The sequence below is a fragment of the Meleagris gallopavo genome, chromosome Z (assembly GCF_905368555.1).
Source record: "Meleagris gallopavo chromosome Z, MGAL_WU_HG_1.1, whole genome shotgun sequence".
Classification (NCBI taxonomy): Eukaryota; Metazoa; Chordata; class Aves; order Galliformes; family Phasianidae; genus Meleagris; species Meleagris gallopavo.
In genome coordinates, this window is record NC_139435.1 from 4,000,146 (window position 1) to 4,006,988 (window position 6,843).

The following is a 6,843-nucleotide window of genomic DNA, read 5'->3' on the forward strand; positions in this document are numbered from 1 at the left end:
GTTATTACATAGAATACCAAAGAAGGCAATAATGATTTGCCATTTATAATAAAATGTTGCCTGCAAACCATTAGTGGACATTACTGCCTGGTGTTAAAGATGTTTCTCTGTAAATCTGTTCACATCCAACTTTGTCCAGAATGTCTCCCTTGTGTGCCAGCATGAGCTTAAGGAGGGTTCCTCAGACACCTATTTTTTGGACTCTGGATACATATGATTTATCATCAACTGCTGAACACATTCAATCAGCGATCTCACTGAACCTCACCAGCCAAACCTTGAAAGAGCAAAGAGAGGTTTTTCAGCAGTGGTTATGGTAAGACTTTCTGATATTCTTGTCCCTCATTAGCATTAAATTAGTCCATCCATGCAATAATAAGAGGCACTCTTATACATTGCTCCATAAATATATAAATGTGTATTTTTATATTCATTCAAAGCCCATATATCTCAGCTGATATACATGTAGATTAGAAAGGCAGAGCAATGAATGGTGTTTGCCAGGACGATCTTATAGAACAAATGAGACATAATATGTTCCCAGCTTTTAGACATGCCGTCGTTCTTGAAGAAATAAGGCTGGCCAGAACAGAGTACAGGTATCCTTCACTCATCTGGATGAGGGCTCCAGGCCATTGGGATTCACTTCCAGGGTTCATGACTACATCATAACAATAGAATTATATAGAAACTGGTGCCTCGGGCTTTCTACAGCTGTACGCCTGCTGCTTCTGCAAAAGCTTCTTGTGAGGCTCATTGCAGCTTCAAAAGGAAAAAGGTTTGCAGGTTTATATATCAGAAATCTGTGTGCATCTTTAGCTGGCAGCACTGATAGACCTAGTAATTAATATATGGATGTGATGAGAAGTAAATGAAGAATCCAACATGTATTTTGTTTGTCTATTTCTACTGAAAGAGGAGAAATTAAGCCTAAAATTCAGACAAAATATTTGCCTCTGCTAACAGTGTCACCCATGAGAAATGTTCTAGCAAGTTTCAAGCACTTGTGAGATGTTTTCCCAACACAGTGTTCAATCAAGGTATAGTAGTAGAGATTTACAAGCATAAATTTCTAAGAATTCCTATAATCATCAGTGCCCTCAGGATTAACATCAAGATAGTAATTGCTACAAAGATAGAAAGCAAAAAACATATTTTATTTCTTCTATGACAATCAGTGATTAGTCTATTCCAGGATATTCTGCATATTTAGCTTACTGATTGAGAAGATCCTGTTTGTCCAGAACTACAACTAAAACTTGAGCATTTCTTTTGTTGCAGTTTTTCTGGAAGCTGAATATCAGTGAGGATGAACTCAAAAACAGACAGTTCCTTCCCATTTCCTGCCTGTACAAGTGTATTTTTGAGCACAACCTGTGATACTGAACTACTTTCACTGAAAGTGAACTTAGTGGGAAACCAGAAAAATAAGAAGTATTTTTTTCCCCCCTTGCTTTAGATAGATAAGGTCTGCTTATAAACTCATTACTGCATCTAAAAGGGAGTTAGGTTCTCCAAGCAGCATATTCACCTTAGGGAACAGTCTATTCATGAAGTTATTGAATGTCACTCTTTGTTATCTAACTGATTATTTTATTATATCTTATTTATTTATTTTCAGAAATTTCTTCCTCAATATGACTGAGGAGCTTTATCCTGGATATTTTTCAGAACTACATGAATAATGTACAACACTAAATTATGTAAAAAACAAACAAACAAAAAACCAACAGTACATAATGTAAAAATAAAAAATAATTAAAAAAAAAAAGCCAACCATAAGGATTGTTCATGTAAACAAACATGCAAGTTTCTGCCTGTTTTTCCTTATAGATGGATTTGCCTACACTGTCACATTCTTATTCTGTTGAGCATTTTTGGAACAGGTTTGTTCAGAAATTAGATGAGTTACATACTATTTGTTATCTTCAACCCTTTTGAAGAAATGTATTTCATTAGTATGAACTCTTTAATACAACTTGTTTCTCAGTAATGGTTATAAAGATGCTAATGTGTTCTGGGTAGCACAGAGACTGCTATCCAGAGAGAATGATCACAGAAACAAAAAGCATGAAAGCCTTGATGCCTGAAAACGATAGGAGAGAATAGTTTCATTTGAAGTCTTAAAAGGGAGATGACTGTGTATTCAAAGCAGTATACCCCTAAGGAGAGGAAGATTAAAATAAAATCAAAAACAAAACAAAACAACATTCTTTTTCTTAATATAAACTTTTATTCAGTTAAAAAAGCAGCAAAGGGACAAGATCCTGGAGGAATGCAATCAGGAGCACTGAAGAGATAGAAGACATCACACCAGCAAGGCATCAAAGCCTTAAACAATCTGAGCTGGGGCCTGATAACTGACACCACATTTAAGGAAAAACTGTGTGCCATGTATGGTGCCAGCTGACTGAATTCATAAATTCCAACAGTTATGTGCAAGGGAAAATTGTGCAAGTCTCCTGTTTCAAGCTGATACAACACAGAGGATCTTTATGCTGTTTCTTTCTATTTTCAAATGAAACAGGTCAGATTCTTCCATGCATTTTATTCATTTCTTCAGTCCGTCTGATATAAATCCAGGTTGTTAAATAAATATTTCAAATGCTGGCAATGATGTAATCAGACACAATATTCAACAGCCAAACAAGTACCAGTAAAAAACAACAGGCAGAACGGAATTTCTTTAGTATAATTTCATAATACTCTAATTATAATCTAAAGACAATCTGAGCTCCTTATTAGATGACAATCCAGCAAAAGCCTCAATGGGGACAGTCTTCCAACCACTAAATGTGGCTTGCAGTGTTATTTTCTAAATATATAGCTGTATATTACAACACCAAGTTGGAAGGGAGTGTTGATCTGCCAGAACAGAGAAAGGCATTACAAAGGGACCTAGAGAGACTGTATCGATGGGCCGAGGTTATCTGTATCAGTTTCAATAGGGCCAAATGTTGGGTCCCGCGTTTTCGTCACAACAACACCAGGCAACACTACATGTTTGGGGAAGAATGGCTGGAAAGCTGCCTGATGGAAAGGGACCCTTGTGTACTGATGGACAGTCAACTGAATATGAGCCAGCAGTGTGCCTAGGTGGCCAAGAAGGCCAATGGCATCCTGGCTTGTATCAGAAATGGTGAGCAGTAATGAGCAGGACTAGGGAAGTCATCCTGTCCCTGTACTCTGCACTGGTGAGGCCTCATCTTGAGTACTGTGTTCAGTTTGGGCACCTCAAAACAGAAAGGAGATTGAGGTCTTTTCCAACCTGAGCAATTCTACTATTCTATGATTCTATAATTCTATATTTCATCTTATTAAAGCAATTGTTTTTCTGTTTTGTTTTGTTTTCTTTTCTTTTGTTTGCCCCTAGTTAGTCTGTGGAAACACTGTGTCCATTCTGTTTTCTTCATTCATCCATCTAATTTCTTTCATGCAAACACATTTAGTAGTTCTAAATATGTATATTTCATTTATTAATAAATTGGCTAGTTGGAAAATTGTCAGTCCCACAGGAAACATTCATGGTTTTGGACACTGTAAGGAAAAAAACAAGTTTCTAGTTGAGAAAGAAACAAACTGTGGTACACAAAACCAATAACTGGTTGTTTTAAAGAAACTGTCTGAAAAGCACAGAGAAAGCATCAGAATGGATCGAAAACTCCAACCTGTTAATGTATTTTGGCATGGCATTGGTATGATTTTCTATTCTATGTAGCTCAGGGTTAGTTTTGTGCTTAGGCTTAGCAATTGTTTTCATATGAAAATAAATAGTAAGTGTGACCTGTTAATAATGCTTACGCTGTCCCCAAGATATCTTCAGCTCTTTTTCACAGTGGTGTTCTACACTTCTTCTGTTATATTAAACTAAACAATGCTAGTTTTAATTTAACAGACTAACATAGTATGACTGTAAAATATTCATTTTAATAATACAGGCCAGTCAGTCAGTTTGTTTCAATATTTTTGCCATAGAGGTAGGTTTTATTTTCTGTGCACCTATAGTGTTCAACTTGTTATCAGTAGTTTAAAATAGTAGCAGACTATAATTATAGCAAGTATTCCGAAATGAACAAGTACTATTCTTGCTACCCTTGAGCATCAATACACACCAAATTAAACATTTTCTAACTCATTAAAATTCTTTTTATTTTTCTGGCTAGAAGTAAATCTGAAAGACCTCTTGACAAAACATGGCAACCGTAATTGATAAATCAGGAAATTACAACACTAGTGTGGTAATAGGAAATGACTCACAGCTTCAGCTGATGATCACATCATTTCAGAACTCACTAAGTAAATTAAAATTAAGGCAGTAGCTTTGCACAAAAGGTTTTTTTTATTTTTCTTGTCTAGTTGTAAGCACAAATTGAGGGAGAAGAGAGAGAAAAGAGAGAAGAGAAGAGAAGAGAAGAGAAGAGAAGAGAAGAGAAGAGAAGAGAAGAGAAGAGAAGAGAAGAGAAGAGAAGAGAAGAGAAGAGAAGAGAAGAGAAGAGAAGAGAAGAGAAGGGAAGGGAAGGGAAGGGAAGGGAAGGGAAGGGAAGGGAAGGGAAGGGAAGGGAAGGGAAGGGAAGGGAAGGGAAGGGAAGGGAAGGGAAGGGAAGGGAAGGGAAGGGAAGGGAAGGGAAGGGAAGGGAAGGGAAGGGAAGGGAAGGGAAGGGAAGGGAAGGGAAGGGAAGGGAAGGGAAGGGAAGGGAAGGGAAGGGAAGGGAAGGGAAGGGAAGGGAAGGGAAGGGAAGGGAAGGGAAGGGAAGGGAAGGGAAGGGAAGGGAAGGGCCAAAAGCAGTCAAGATTCCATCATGTGCATACTGGTAACTCCTGAAATAAAAATTCTCATAATATCAAAAGCAGTACATCATGATGTTATTTCGATGTGTGTTGATGAAAGATCCTGACAAATGTCCTATCATACTTAATTGATAATGAATTGATAATCACATTAGGACTTGCAGCTACTGTATTAGAAACAATCACATGTAAAATAATTGGTGTTATTGCTATTATTAAAGAGTTTTTATTTTGTTGAGTAGCTACAACACATCAGCAATAAAGATGTATAAAAAGTAGCTATAAAGGCTGAAATGGGAAACATTACTCCTTATTAAGGAAGGGAGAAAGGAATACCCAGGGAGCTACAGGCCAGTGAGCCTCACCTCTGTGCCTAGGAAGATCATAGAGAGATCCTCCTAGAAGCTATGTTAAGGCACATACAAGATAAAGAGGTGATTTCAAATAGCCAGCATGGCTTCACCAAGGGCAGATCATGCCTGACCAGTCTGGTGGCTTTCTATCATGGAGTGACAGCTTTGGTGGATGTGGGAAGGGTGATGGATATCATCTACTTCTGCAAACCCTTTGACATGGTCCCTCACCACATCCTTCTCTCCAAATTGGAGAAGCATGGATCTGAAAGATGGACTGTTTGATGGATTTGGAATTGGCTGGTTGGATGCAGCCAAAGGGTTGTGATTAATGGTTCTGTGTCTGGGTGGAAGCTAGTCACAAGTGGTGTCCCTCAGGGGTCTTTGTGCTAGTGCTCTTCAACATCTACATCTAGACAATGGCACTGAGTGCACCATCAGCAAGTTTGCAGGTGATACCAAGTTGAACAGTGCAGTCAGTACATTGGCAGGAAGGGAAGCCATCCAGAAGGACCTGGACAGGCTGAACAGTTGGGCCCATGAAAACCTGAGGAGGTTCAATAAGGCCAAGTGCAGGGTGATGCACTTGGGTCATCCCATTTATGCAAACTGGGGAAGATCTGCTTGAGAGCAGCCCTGTGGAGAAGGATTTGGGGGTCCTGGTAGATGAGAAGCTGGACAGAAGCCAGCAGTGTGTGCTTGTTACCTGCAAGACCAACTGTGTTCTGGGCTGTAATAAAAAAAGGGTGGCCATCAGGGAGAGGGAGGTGATTGTCCCCCTCTACTCGACTCTTGTGAGGTCCCATCTGGAGTACTGCGTACAGACCTGGGGCCCCCAGTAGAGGAAGGACGTGGAGCTCTTGGAGCAGGTCCAGAAGAGAGCCACTAAGATGATCAGAGGGCTGGAAGCACCACTTCTATGAAGAAAGATTGAGGGAACTGTGCTTGTTTAGCTTGGAGCGGAGAAGACTCTAGGGAGACCTCATTGTGGCTTTCCAATACCTGAAAGGAGCATATAAACAGGAGGGGAAATGGCTGTTTATGAGGGTGGATAGTGATAGGACAAGGGGGAATGGTTTTAAACTGAGACAGGGAAGATTTAGGTTAGATATTAGGAGGAAGTTTTTCACTCAGTGGGTGGTGACATACTGGAACAGGTTGCCCAAGGAGGTTGTGGATGCCCCATCCCTGGAGGCATTGAAGGCCAGGCTGGATGTGGCTCTGGGCAGCCTGGTCTGCTGGTTGGTGACCCTGCAGTTAGCAGGGGGTTGAAACTAGATGATCATTGTGGTCCTTTTCAACCTAGGCCATTCCATCATTCTATGATTCTTCCTTATAATATAGATGGATTTTTATAAAATATCTTCTGACACAAGGATTGGATTTGCTTTTTATATGTGTGTGTGTGTTTATGTATTTTGTTTTGTTTTGCAATTTTCTTGTTTAGGGCTTTGATGTTTTCATTACAAATGCTGTAATGTTGTTATCCTCAGCATGAGAATTTCTCGGATTTTAAAGAAGCCTTTGGCTAGAGAGCAGCTATCGAGATTCATGGAAGACAGAAAACAAGCACTCAAGAGATGGTGACAAATAAATAATGTGAAAAACAAGCGATGTAAGGCTAAATAGCACTTTCACTCATTTTAAGCAAATAATTCATTTGCTCCCTCTGTTTTGGATTTTTGCTTGTTTGCTTGTTTCT